The sequence below is a fragment of the Manduca sexta genome, chromosome 8 (assembly GCF_014839805.1).
Source record: "Manduca sexta isolate Smith_Timp_Sample1 chromosome 8, JHU_Msex_v1.0, whole genome shotgun sequence".
NCBI classification, from domain to species: domain Eukaryota; kingdom Metazoa; phylum Arthropoda; class Insecta; order Lepidoptera; family Sphingidae; genus Manduca; species Manduca sexta.
In genome coordinates, this window is record NC_051122.1 from 13,612,215 (window position 1) to 13,627,147 (window position 14,933).

At 40.4% G+C, this 14,933-nt stretch overlaps 1 protein-coding gene across 1 annotated transcript in view; it reads left to right on the forward strand.

The window, feature by feature from the left end:
• The window catches only part of LOC115450720 (lachesin), a 118,515-nt gene that overhangs the window by 45,909 nt on the left and 57,673 nt on the right, over window positions 1-14,933 (forward strand). The gene's annotated exons all lie outside the window — the stretch shown is intronic.

Consider the following 14,933-nt stretch of genomic DNA (forward strand, 5'->3'; position numbering starts at 1 on the left):
CTGGTATTCGTTTGACGAGTATGTGATTTGAACATGCAGTGAGATATATTGCAATTGATGATTAGTGAGTATTAGGACGGAATCAAAAATGATTACCAATCGTTGAAGGGTACATTTAGTAATCAATAAACTGTATTCACAACTCTCTCCTGTCGGACCCACAATTACGCGTCTTATTTGTTTGTATCTTGAAACAACGTCACTAAACTACGTGACACGACAAAGTCGTGCTACACATGTCACGTGACTTTCACTGCTACAGCCGGCTACACTTCACATGTCATTCACAAAAACATGTACAGGAACTTCTTTATTTAATTGAGCAATACGTAGTTATTGTAATTGTGTGTCCACTGTCCACTCTATGTTATGAAATTATTTTGGTAATTTGCTGTTACTTAATATCACCGTTAAAATCATTGGTTTTTCACTTCTGTTGTAACAACTTATTTATCCTAACATCCACATGAAAGAGAATTATTCTTTAGAAAGTAATTTTACTATTAACATAGCTGGGGAAATGCGGCCGTGATACACCTCAACCTACCGCCGAACAGAGGCATCAGCGCGATGCTATGTTTATGTTTCTATACATAACATTACTGCTTCCAACGATGTGTGTAGTAATACCTATACAATACATGTGAGTTATTATTTTTTGGACATTTTCCATTCATTTTGCGGGACTTCCGTCGGTACCTGGTGGACGGAAACGGGCCGGCGCTGTATTTCCGGCGGGCGTGCGTTCGTGCGCGATACGACACCTACACTGGCTCGCATTACTAACTCAATGTAACATAGTTATTAGGGATTTCAACTATATAGAACCAGAGATGGAACTTACTATATTATTTACTATACGTTTACATGCTCTGTGTAACAGTGTCACAGATAAAATATAGCCTAAAATAACATCTTTAACTGTCCGTTATGTTAAATACTTAGCCAATTACGATTAATATTTTACTATAATAAAATTATATACTTCATGAAAATCAAAAATGTCAACAAAGAACAAAGTCTTTAAACATAAGATACAAACATATATGAATTGCGAAATACATCCGTACTGCTCCCAACATAGATAGGCACTGTCTCGTGCTTGTCACGGGTAGCTCTAGGCCTTCTCTACTTCTGGCCTTCCACTTGACACTATTTTCCCGGACACTCGCGTACTATGCAACTAATTTAGCGTCTCGGCAATCCTCGTTTACTATCTCACACACGAACACAGAAGATGCGCTCTCTTACCGATTATAAAGCTAAGAAATAGTAAATATAGTGTTACAGTCCTTAATTAGATATTGTTCCTACAATGAATTACGTGTGTTTGACTATTTATTGCAGAATAAAATATTAAACTTTTTTTAACAATTAAAATCCAATTTTGCCTTTTTATTCGCTACATACTTATGTAAACACTTTATTTCTTTTCATTCTTTTCTTCAATTTATTTCTTTTCTTTGCAATTCTTCGTTATGAAACGATTTTTTTTTTCTGGTGTAAAATTAAAATATCTTTGAGTTTGATAGTATTGTTTCTTGACCCGCGATATTATTAAAACCTCTCTCCGTTGACTGTACTTTTATTTGACGGTAACAGGACTACCGACTCATTAGTGTAACTGTAGTAGAAACACACTTTGACCACGAATCATTATGCGATTATTCACATGGCTCCCAATTAAATTGTATGAGTTTTATCTTGAACTGAACTCACGTAATTTTCCAGAAATTTGATTTGGTATCGATATAGGTCCCTGTTATAAATAACCTCGAAGTTTTGCCTATGAGGTACATAGCCCTGAGTTCATGTATATTATGTATAAATTGCTTCAAAAGTTTTGCGCTGAAATAAAATGATTTCATACTTCTCATTACACGTAGACAGCAGACAGCGGCAATAAATCATGTTGTTTTCAAAGCTGCCGCCGCGAGTTGTATGAATTGTATGTATTGTATGGAAATTGAAGCGATGACGCTACAATCCTTCACTTAGAATACATTTGTATCGCAATCAAGGTTCATGTGAAGAGAGAGACGCATAGCTGTCTGTACGTGGCTTACATAACAATTGACTCTGGGAGCACATACACCTCTACATACAACGCGGCTTTAGAATAGACGGAGGTCTCACGTTCGATTCCAACTTTTCGGGGTTACGTGCCAAATAGAGGACTCTTCTCAGAGTTCTTGCAGTTCCGTGTTCATTGTTTCTAATTATTCGCTTTAATGTTGAAAACTCGGCGCTGATTCCTGCTTACTTATTCTATGTCATAATAGCCACTTATTTCAAAGAGTCATGAATCCGTTGTCGGACTAACCGCATAAACGTCAATAATACAGAATTTAGTAGTCACACGAATGGGAAAGTTGGGACTAACAATATATTGAGACTTTTTTCCCAATGAGTGTGTCACAGTGGCGAAATTGCGAAAAACGGTTATAATTTTTATTAAACTCATAACTGATTCGGTGCCAGAGTTGTATTACTTGCATGGTTCAACCACGACTCAGGTTCGATTCCCAGGTCGGATAAAGTGATATTGCGTTTTTCTACTCAACATCAGTCTGGGACCTAAAATGATTGCCTGATGTAGCGATACCTGGCGCAAAGCTAGTATCCTGGATTCACCTTTGCCTACCCTTTCAGGGCTACAGCCGTGATATGTGTATTTTTATATTTATTTATTACTGTATAGAGAACAAAATACTTAATACATAAGACGTCCTTGGACGTAGCGATGACAACCACAAGCTAGCGTCGAGTTCAACTAGCCGGCTTGTGTTCTCTAAACGACAGCGTGTCTTCTTTAGAGAAACCGAACACTCTCCAGTGCACTACAAAATGTACCAGAGTAAAACAAATTAGAACACCATTTTGTTTATCACATGAACTAAATCTATCACGTTAGGTGAAATATACTGAGTACTATTCAGTATTCTGTGGAAATATACATTTCCTCGACTGACAGTTATTTAATTACTTTCAATAGCTATAAAAAGTTCTCGACAATTATCGTTATCATCATGATATCATTCATATGCTACATTCCCTGTAACACAGTTTTATCTATGTCTACAACCTTCTAATGTGCAAGCACTATTACGTTTCAATTTGATTTTAAAGAAACTCAGCAATGTTGTTACTTCGTAAGAAACGTTGTAGCGCTAACCATACCACGTATAACATCCCCTGTCAGTAACATTATCATAATCAAGAAGATTCTATAAAACCCTCATAATTACATAAATTTCCAGTGTTAATTCTAAAATTTGCCTCCAGAGAGTAACAGTTCGGCGCGGTGTGACGTCACCGTGCCGCGCTGCACATGTCGCTCCGACGGTAATGGCATTTTAAGTACCTCATGAGTTATTCTTTCGCACTAGATTATCTCCCTTACATTACGATCGATATATCACGGAATCGAGCTTGAAATGTCGAGTATCAGTGAAGTAGTCTTGTCATTTTTATTACGAATGATGAAGAGACGAACAATTCTATCTGTAACCAGCATATAAGTAGTACAAACATTATAAACAATTTGAAATATAACATAATAATGTTGTATTACACTATGCTCATCTGTCTGAAACGAGATATTAAGTCTGTATAGCGCGTTATTATAAATGCTCTTCAAGGTCGGTCGGGCGGTAGTCCTTTAATCTACAAACTAACTTTTAACCCACCCGCTGTGTTGCTTTCATTTTGATGAAAGCTAATACTTCTATCCCGGAAAATCAAGCTGTATGTACTGTAATCCTGGAATCAAAAGTAGGAGTTGCCTGTCGTCGTTGCTACGATGTTGTATTTAACTTCAACACAAGAACGTTAGTCTTTCGATTCGATAGATTTCTGTGTAGTTCTTTGTTGTGCGAAAAACATTAATCATGTAATCTGTAACGGGCATTTTTCCACGTAGTATTCACTTATATAGCATTGTTTAAAAGCCCGATAGTCTATGAGCGGATGCTGTATGGCTCATTAGCTGCGCACTTCGGCTTGAAAACGTTGAGATATTCATATGGCTAAATGATAGTGACTAAATATTGTATTCAAAAATACTCGAGAACTTAATTTTGATAATGTTATAGAATTTTATTACCCTGTAAGGCTTACGTTCAACATTCATCTATTCACGTTAAATATTTTCCTTTACAGTTAATCTAAAACGTAACAATTTAATACCTTATAACATATTTTTTTTCATCACTTGTCATTGCCGGCCAGATCTCTCCCGCGCACTTTATTTCACCCATTACGGTAATGAGCGGTGAGATCGGTCGCTCGCGCCGCGCCGCCGCGCCGCGTGAAATATAGCGCAATTATTTTTTGCGAAGCGCAATGATTGCGCCGAGACGCGCCGCGGTATCGCGTTCAGTGACTACTGCCTCCCTCTATGACAGAGAATGCCAAACTTTGCCCCCTCCGAGCAAAAACTAGCAGTGCGGCGGGAGGAAATGCTTTTAAGGTAACTTTGCCAGAACTATGCGGTAATTACGTTAATTTTATATTACGACTTCATGAAACAGTTTCGCGGAAACCACATTTGTGTAACAATTTTTATTTTACCATCATGAATAGATTGAATGGCGTATTATATTTAACAGTAAGTATACTACTTAATTGGATTATAGGGCAGTTCATAGGAAACTGTGATCATTTACCGACATAACTTCCTTTTTCTGGCCTCCCTCATGATATAGAAAACTATTTATTTTCCACTTTTTATTTTTTCAAGCTGTCAATCTGAATTTGCTATAGTTTTGTTTATAAAGGCTATTGTATAAAAGTTTGAGAGGCTCGCCGCGGCGTCGCCGGTGCGCGCTCCCCGCCGCTCTCGTGCAGTACTCACGTACGCGAGTTAGTGCGCTGCAGTATTGTTCCACTCCGCACGCTCTCGCCGTACACCAACCCCTCGCTCCACCCCCTCTCGAACGTACGCCGCTCTAACGCCATATCTGTTTATTCAAATGGTCCGCACATATATTTTATTTTTCGCCTCTTGAAAAAACGGTGAAACTCGTTACACGCTGCGAGTGCCATCCGCTCCAGTGTTTATACATTTTTTAGGATTCCATAAATAAAAAGAAATAGCGCACTCCCGCCGCTGACACTCCAGTGCGTGTCGGATTACGTGCTCGATGTTCTCACGCATTTTCACTTGTATTATAAGCTCATGCCTGTATCTCTGAAGAGGTTAGAAATGTTCTAACTAGTGCAAATACATCTTTTGTGTTTTTTCGTTTAATGTATTTCATCTGAAAATCGAACCTAAATCGAATATATTATGCCTTGGGAAATCGCGAAACTGACACCAGTCCGACCCCGTGTCGAAAATGTTTAGTCGCGTTTTCAATTACCTACAGTGCGAAAAATATTTATTGTGATGGAAGCTCGCGCCGCGCCGTAAGCTTATTGATTTTATACAGTCACCGCAGTTCAACGGTTTAGATTACACGACTGATAGACAACACCCGGCGAGTGAGGAAACGACAGTCGGCGAACGACGTATTTTATAGCTGGTCATAAGCGAACGATTAAGTGTAATGCTGGTAGTGTGTTACGGCTATTGCCAATAAACACACGACCAGAGAATTGCGAGAGCGCTGTCGATGATTAAGCAGCGATTGGTGTGGGCCGAGGGAGGCACCGAGGCACCCCCACCGCATCCACCGGCGCATACGACACAACTGCAAAACTACCACTCCGCGCGGCCTTCACGAGTTGAGACGAACGAATTGTTAGTCTCGTTACTTATAAGGCAAATTAGTGACCTAACGCATGTAGAATTTTATTTATAGTACTCGTTAATACTATTTTAATTTCTATGGGCTTGGTTTGCTGCAGTATCCCGTTTAACATACATTTATACGTTTGATCATTCCTACGTAAGAGAAAAACAAACTAAAAGACTGAACTGAATATATATGAACATGAAATAAGTATCAAATGGCTATGAGATTACACCACACCCGTCACCGCCACCGGGCGGAAAGAAGAAATTGATATTCACACACGATTAGAATACCGGTGAAGTGAATCTGTTAGGATTACATTTGACACGCTGTTTAATTACGACCACTATCCGTCCGAGCATCCCTCGCATCAAACCTGCCAACGTTACCAATCGGAAATAGGGGATAGGGGGAAGCGGATGAACTCATCATAGTTATAGCCGAGCGGAGCCGGGCGAAGCCACCCCGCGAAGGGTTGCGTTTTATATTAAAGTACAATAACACGTCGGCATATGTGGATGAAAAGAACTCCCCCCTTTAATTTCAGCATGAAACAGGGCGCGCAGTAATTGATAGAGTGTGATCGGCGGAACAGCCGTCTATTCATCGGGACCGGCAGCTTGTAATGCAGACGTCGAAACTCAAATATTTTTACTTGCCGATATTTGCAAGCATTTATTTTTCGTGTTTTTCTATACAAGGCAATTTGATGATTGGGTTCAGAATTGTATCACAAAAAGTATGAATGAATTTTTGATCTTTATTTGATTGCAGTAAAATGCCTTTCATGGCCAGTAGCGTTAATAGCTAGAGGATTTCGGAAGTGTTGAGTGTCACAAAATCTCAGTACAATAATCACATCTAATAGTTAAGTATGTCTAAGGAACGGAATTATCTCTGTGGTTGTAATGAGCAAAAACCTCGGATACAGTCTAAAATGTTCTGGCTTACTCGCTCGCCTCGTGTTCAATTACAGTAAAACATTATTGCACATGCGAAATTCACAAAAGGCTTGTTTTCAAATCGCACGCTCGCTCATGAAAAATGTCTCTTATATTCACAAACTGTTTCAAATAAAATGCGAAAGACAAATTCAACTCTACCACTGAGGCTAGCGCAGTGAATAAAACAGTATCACCAGCTTAAACGTATGAACAGCTCCGTTCGTGCGGCTCAAAAGGCTCAAAATAAATAAAACGCGTGTGCCTGTTTGAGTGGAATAAAGAGTCTCAAACGGCGCAGCATCCTCACGTCGCGTCCTCAGCGCGCCGGGCGAGGCTCGAATCAAGGCAATTTGTGCTACGAGTTTGTAAAAAACATAAAATTGCGTGGCGGTACATCGCACTCGCGCCCTAGTGTCACTGAGCCATAATACTAAAACGCAGTGAGTAGTAAAAAAACTGTAAATCATTTCATATTATTTTTCATGAAACCTGTCGTTAAGTCCCTGTATAGAACCTCCTTTGTCTCGAAGTGACGGGCATATAAGCCACTGTACTGGTCCACGTGTCAGTGGATCACCGCGGTTATAAATTGTAAAGTACACTAAATAGTCAAAATAAGTTATAGTGTTGTGCTGTACTCACAAGTGATTTGAGGTCACAAAGTATGTAGCCCTGAAGTAAGTATTTTATAATCACACAAATATTAGTGTCGGTGCAATAGTCAATCTAGTGCGTGCCAGGGTCACTCTCATACTACTCCTCTCCAAAAGTTATTACACTATGTTGCGCTTTCTTATATACAATAATAACGAGTAATGCACATATAATATTTTCTAGCCTATTGTTTGTACAATCCTTTCCAACGTCTCAGTAATTATGCGAAACTGAAAGTTTGAGAAAGACTGATCGAGATAATTGTGTTTCAAATATAACAATAAATACAAAACTGTTTTCTCTAAACACAATTCATTTTGTTTAACCTTAATAGATTGTTTTTGTGCAAAAAGTTGGCGACTGTAGTTTCGGCGTAGTGTAGCGGTCCGAGGTGGCCCGAGGCGGTGCGGGAGTGGGCGGTCTGCTGTTTTTGTTTCTAACTTTATATCTCGCGACCGCGCTCCATAAAAACTATATAAAAGCAGTTACTCGCGCCGATGCTTGATAAAGACGTCCATTAATCTCCCCATAAAAGGAACTCGCGCCGTACAACTGGGTTAATGTCACCATCGCCGCGCGTCGCCGCCGACACTGCCGACACCGCCCGCTGCTCTGCGACTCGCTCTCTTATCACTATTGCATGGGAAAATACTTCTTACGTCAGTAATTTTGTGGTTCTGTACGTATTTCAGCTCATTCCTTAATATCTAATATCTGCTACACTGTAAACTAATAATGTAGATAGGATTGTCAATCAAACCAAATAGATTCTCACTTCTTTGTAGAGCTAGTAGTCACATAGTCGTCTTTGAATATTGCAGCAATTAGAATAATAATAATTATCGGACATTTATATTCTCGATTAAACTTTAAAGCATTGCATTATTGAAAAAAATATATTTATATGAAAACTATATGAAAAATATTGCGTTAGGGGTGTAATTGTATTGCATGCAAAGATCGAATCCCGGGTCGGGCAATCTGGAATTTGTTCGTGATATAGTGATAGGCTCACCCCCTATCATATCATGGGATGCAACACGCATTGCGAAAAGAGAGCGCCCTGGTTGCACCTTTGCCTACCCCGTCAAGGATAAAGGCGTGAGGATAGTTTGTTTGTTTTTGTATTAAACAAAAAAGTTTTTTTTAAACTTTCATCATTAAAAAGATGGTAGGAAATATATGAAATAAGGCTTTTAAATAAACCCGTACAATATAACTACGATCCACTCTTTGTAAATGTTTTAACGAGCCAGCAGTTTCTGATCATTACGCGGCACGTAATCTCCAAATTGGTCCCATTGTTGTGTATTTTGTGGAAGCTGTAAGAAACCGCGGCCCCGATGAGTATTGTTCTGTCTTACAAACTAAAAGCGTCCCACAACTATTGGAAAATGCATATAATTTCCGTTGTATAATATCGCCTATTGGGCCTTTGATTATTCATGCCTTAACATTTTTGTATTAATAACAATAAATGGAAATATAATCCACACCCTTTTCAATTATTTTGTTTAGCATACTGATATTGTTATTTTTTTCTCAATTGCCCTTATTCCGAAATTATAGTCAATAAATGGCAATAGATTATAAACCCATTATATAGGACTAACATAGCTGGCGAAATGCAGTTGTTACATAATATTGCTTCAGCTGAACAGGAAACAAGACAATTGATGCTACGTTTATTTCAATGACTACATAATATTATATTAATTAGGTGCAGAATAATAATATTTAAAGTGCACAAATGACATTACCACTTCGATTCACGGTTTATCATTCATAGCGACTGGTATAAATATGACCTACTAATATAATTACTGAAATACAGCTATTTCATACACAATAACTGCATAATAAGCTCCTCGCGACGACTTGTACCAATATATAAATAGTTTAATATTGTCCTTGACATGCTAAAAGCAAACCCCATTAACCGGACAATGTCCACACATCCAATAATGAGAAAGTCTTTCTAAATACTGTTATTTCTAATGCTTCTTTTTCTTACTTTTTTTAGTCATCACTGATTGATAATAATGGAATATCATAATACCTCTGTATGACGTGTAACCAATACCTGTTAATGAAGCTTTTATTTTAAAAGATGGTAATTATTGTTTATTTATAAGTATATTTTTTTCCAGGTACGGTATAACACAAGTCACAAGACATTCTATTGATGGAATACAATAGACCTGCATATAGTTTCTAGTAAGTGCCTTTAATTAAATAACACTGTATCGCTAATCTGAAACATAAGACAAGTCTCATAACTTCCACCAAACTGGGCCGAGATCTATTATCGAATAATTTCGAGGCACTTGTTACTATCAGACACTTGTTACTCCGCCCGCCGGCGGTTCATTTAGATCGCAACAACAATACCAGAACAGTTTAAAACTGTGCTCCTGAGGCGAGGCTGCCGTCTGGGCTTCAGCAAACAGATCTCCGACATTAATATCAGGCCCGCGGCTCGCGACTCGATGACATCAGATGCTCTTATTATGTTTATTTTAACTGTATTTTTCCTTACATGAAAGTTGCTTTCACATGTTACTTAGTCAACTCGTTGGTTCTTAAAGAACTGCATTACGTATTTTTGAAAAATAAAAACGCATAACAAAATCGCGACTCAAGCCTCGCTCCCTCAGAGTGGGCTTTTTCAACCTTAATGGTATACGCGGCCAACGAGCCGAACTCTCAGACTTTGCTCGCGATCATAAATTGGACGTCTTCCTCCTCCAGGAAACGTTCCTCAAACCCTCCCAACGCAGTCCCAAACTCCCCAATTTCAATCTCGTGCGAAACGATCGCACCGATGGCCCTAAAGGTGGCACTCTCATTTACTACAAAAGGTCCCTGCATTGCATACCTCTCGACCCCCCCGAAAGCCTGAGCAGCATTGAGGCTTCGGTGTGCAGGCTTTCTATGACAGGACACCCGCCGATCACTCTGATCTCGGCCTATCTCTCACCTAGTAAGGAGCTTCACTCCAACGAACTAATAACCCTACTCAGTATGGGGGAGTCTGTCCTTCTGGCGGGCGACCTTAACGCCAAGAACACTCTCTGGAACTGCAACTCTACCAACGGTAGGGGTGCGGTACTCGAGAGCTGTCTTGACGAAATTGACATGAGCATTCTGGTTCCTTCTGAACCCACGCACTATAGTTTCACGAACGATAGTTTCAGACCCGATATCTTAGATATTGCACTCGTAAGGAACGTATGTCTCAACGTGCGTTCCCTGCGAGTGGTACACGAGTTAGATTCAGACCACAGACCTGTGATCCTAGAACTAGCCCCCCATAACGGTCCCTCAGACACAGGTCCCAACGACATGGTGAAAGTGTCGACGAATTGGCGGCTCTTGAGCACCAAACTCGCCGACACTTCATCTGATGTTCTCTCCTCTATTCCGCCCAACATCGTGACTCGCATTTGGAAGCTGGTCCGCTCTTTCAAGAGAAAGGATGTGGCCTCTTTTCCTCCGCTCAATCGTCCGAATCAACGCCCCGCGTTTGACGACGACGAGAAAGCGGAATTATTAGCCTCCACCCTGCAGTCTCAATGCTCGCTCGAAACAACTCCCGTAGACCACGATCATCTTGTTGCGGTAGACTCTTTTGTCGAAAGTAGGAACGCGATCCCTTCGCCGCCTATTCCGCGACCGTTACAAACAATCGACCCGGACGTCGACGCGCCCCCCGACCCCCTCGCGCCGGTGACGATCAAAGAAGTCGTACCTCTGATCAAGGCACTAAATAGGCGAAAAGCCCCCGGGGCTGACGGTATCCCCACTAGGTTACTGAAAATGCTACCGGGGCATCTGGTCAAGATTCTTGCTGACATCCTCAATGCAGCATTCCAGAACTGCTACTTTCCTGAGGCCTGGAAAGAAGCAGTCGTGATAGGGATTCACAAGCCGGGTAAACCCGCGTCAGATCCGGCCTCTTATAGGCCCATTAGCCTCCTTAGTACGATAGGGAAACTTTATGAGCGGATCGTCCTCGACCGTCTCAAAATAGTAGCCAATTCTCACAATCTGCTCCCTCCGGAGCAGTTTGGTTTCCGTAATAGGCACAGTTGCGTGCATCAGATACTCCGCATCACGGAGCATGCCTACTCTAAATTCAAGTTAGGATTTTATACCGGTGCTCTCTTCTTCGATGTTGAGAAAGCATTCGACAAAGTGTGGCACAACGGCTTGCTGTACAAGCTGTACACTCTCAACGTGCCCACACATCTCGTGCACATCATACGAGAATTTTTGTCGAATCGCGGTTTCAAATATCGCGTCGAGGGCACCCTCTCCTCTAGACATACCATCTCGGCCGGAGTCCCGCAAGGCTCCGCGCTATCACCCTTTTCTCTTCTCGCTATATACTAGCGATATTCCTAAATTCAAAGACGCCCATCTGGCGCTATTCGCGGACGATACGGCGATCTACGCTTCACGTAGAGAGCCGGAACATGTGGTGCGCACTTTGCAGGCCGCCGCCGATCAGCTCGGCGAGTGGTTTCGCAAATGGCGCATCACTGTCAACCCTCAAAAGCCAAGCTATCCTATTCCATAGGATGCCTAAGAAAGAAGCGCCTAACGCTTCAGTTAGATTGTCTGGCCAGATCATCCCTTGGACCCGTAAGGTCAAATATCTAGGTGTGTATCTTGATCAGAGCTTGACCTTCGCCCCGCACGTAAATGCGGTACGCGCGCGAGCCGCATTCGCGATGAGCCAGCTCCACTGGCTCCTAAACCGTAAAAGTAAGATGTCTATCCGCAACAAGATTAGGATCTTTACTACGTGCGTTAGACCGATCATGACGTACGCGTCCCCGTATTCGCGCATATACCGCCTGCTCGACTTAAGTGTCTGCAGGTGTTGCAAAACAAATTTCTCAGACGTTGCACTCGGTGCCCCGTGGTACGTTCGCAATAGCAACCTCCACGTGGACACCGATATGCCGACCATCAGGCACTTTATGCACATGGCCAGCAGACGCTATTTCGATAAGGCGGTCAATCACCCGAACCCGTTAGTCCGATTAAATTCAAAATACACTCCATTCGACCGCGCGAAATGGAGAAGACCGCGTTCAGTTCTGTCAGATCCAGAGGACGATATAACTCTGGCAATACGTAGAAAGCACGAGCTGCTTAAAAGCTCAAACACTCAACACGACCGCTGCTCCGTCCTCGCCGTCGAGGACCTCGCCGCGTCCCCCGTCCTCCGACCCTTCTGATAATTCCGGCCCGGGCGCCGATGTAAACATGTTAGACGGTTAGGTCGTTTTCGCTCCTTTCGCGTTTCCATAATCGCTGATGTCCCCAAAACATCTTCTCTCAGTGGCCGTCCTGAGCCGAGGTCGTGACCCTTTAGAGGGTCGCCCTCAGCATGGTCACTTAAGGGCTCGCAGTGCCTAAAGCACGCACCCGCAAGACCGGTGTGTTTGTATAAGCCGACCCTTGTCAGGCTAACAAACGTAAGTCAGCATCAAAAAAAAAAAAAAAAAAAAAAAAAAGCATAACAAAAACCATAAAACCAATATATATTTATTAATATTTTGAATCAGACCATAGTTAAAATTAGCTACGACAAAGAGATTCGATAGATAAGTAATTTGCTTATATTAAGTCCGGCGTCCGCACCGCGCCGCCATGGCGGCACGTCCGCCGAGTCACCTGCTGCGCTAATTTACTTAGCATTTATGGAAATTTAGGGGATCCGACACATTTACATACAAACTAACATGGTCAGTTGACGCACAGCTAAAGGTTATGGAAATATACCTCTACGCATACTTTAACTTCGTTCTGATACGGTTGTAGCTAATTTTAATACTCCGAAGCCAGAAAACAAGTAATTTTGTTAGCGAAATGTAGACGAGTACAAAACCTACTCACAATACTAGTTATTTAAGAATATAATATTGTTTTGATATAGTACTTTTGCACTGACTGCAGAAGGAAACACAGTTATTTATTTCACTCTGTATTTTCAGTAAGCCCATGATGAAAAATACCACATGAGTATAGATTCGAATTTGAATCGTGTAACACTACCGCAAGTCATTGTAGGTCAAATATAACTAACTTTTACATCAAACTGTAAAGTTTAACAAAGTAAAAATGATTGCCACTCCCAAACATCGCACAATAAAACACAAACTAAACGTGTTGAATTATAAAGCGTAGTCGCCACCATGAGCCGAGATGTTCAGTAGTAGGTAGACAATCGAATACCTGTCCTTTTGTGTCCGTTGTTAATAATGTAAATGTAAATAGTTAATAGTGTCCCGCCCTGACAGATGGCAGACACAAGGCGGTCGCGTCCCGCTCGCCGCTCGCCGCAAAAATATGTTACTTGGTCATTGTCACCGCATCGATCCTCTAAACTCCTATTGAGGTCATCAAAGTATATAATTTCATCTTCATCATTAAAATGTTATATATATCTTAAATAAGAACTGTACCAACAATTGCGTGCATAATATATAATTTTTATATGACTTGAGGTTTTGATAACAATTGCCAGTGAAACAGTATAGTATTATTAAGTGTACATAGGTTATAATTAAATTAACCTATAAAATAATGTTTCACCAATCTTACGTCTTAATTATGTATATTTTAGTCACTATTTATTTTCAACAACTAAATTCTTAAAATCTAGGGTAAATTACCAGTGAGCTGATGCCTACGTTTTATAAGATTTCCAAAGTCACAACTTAGAACATAGAAAAAATAGATTTAGAAGTAGACCAACCCCTACCACCTCGAGCAGAGGGTAATATCTAGGAAATTAGAAGTCTTAGCAGTGAGTAGTATAATCATCTCTGCCTACTCTTTTTTGTTTTTATGAATCACATTAACCATTGTACGTCACATATAATTGAATATCTTTTTATATTGAAAATATAATCATTGGAAGTGAGGAAATCAAATTCCCATTACACGGTTTATTTATTTTTCTGAATCAGCATTTATTGAAATTTAATTTACTGACAAAATTACTTTCGCATTAAATACCTTTAATAATTATCTCATTTTATATAATTTTAAAATGATTGATAAGCGGGTGTCCCGTATACGAGACATAAATTGAAAAGATACCGACGCTTTGTCAATTTATTTGTATTTTCAATTATTATTATGTAACAGTTGGAACACAATCTACCCAGTGTAATAACTGAGCATCACATGAGTAGACATCAGTATACTTATGCTGTGTTACAGTGGCGAAGAGTCCATATAAATCGATTCCTTCCGGCTTCCCTTTTATAATTGATGAAAAATCTAAATATCATTAGAACGATTTGTAGACCTCTTTTATGCATATTATTATTATTATTAGTGTCGGGTTCCCTTTTGGAAAATTTCACCCTTCGCCACTGCTGTGTTACACAGTATTTCGCAGAGAACATTTCAGAGTAATATTGCATTGTTTCTCGTTAGGCGTTTTGGAATATTATTACAGTCGCACCCTTAGAACTAAGGTGACCTAACTCAATAAGGTAGATTTATGGGAAACAAAAAAAAGGATTGAAAACCATTTAAAAGGCAGTGAACTGGGCGGCCGCGATGAAAATGA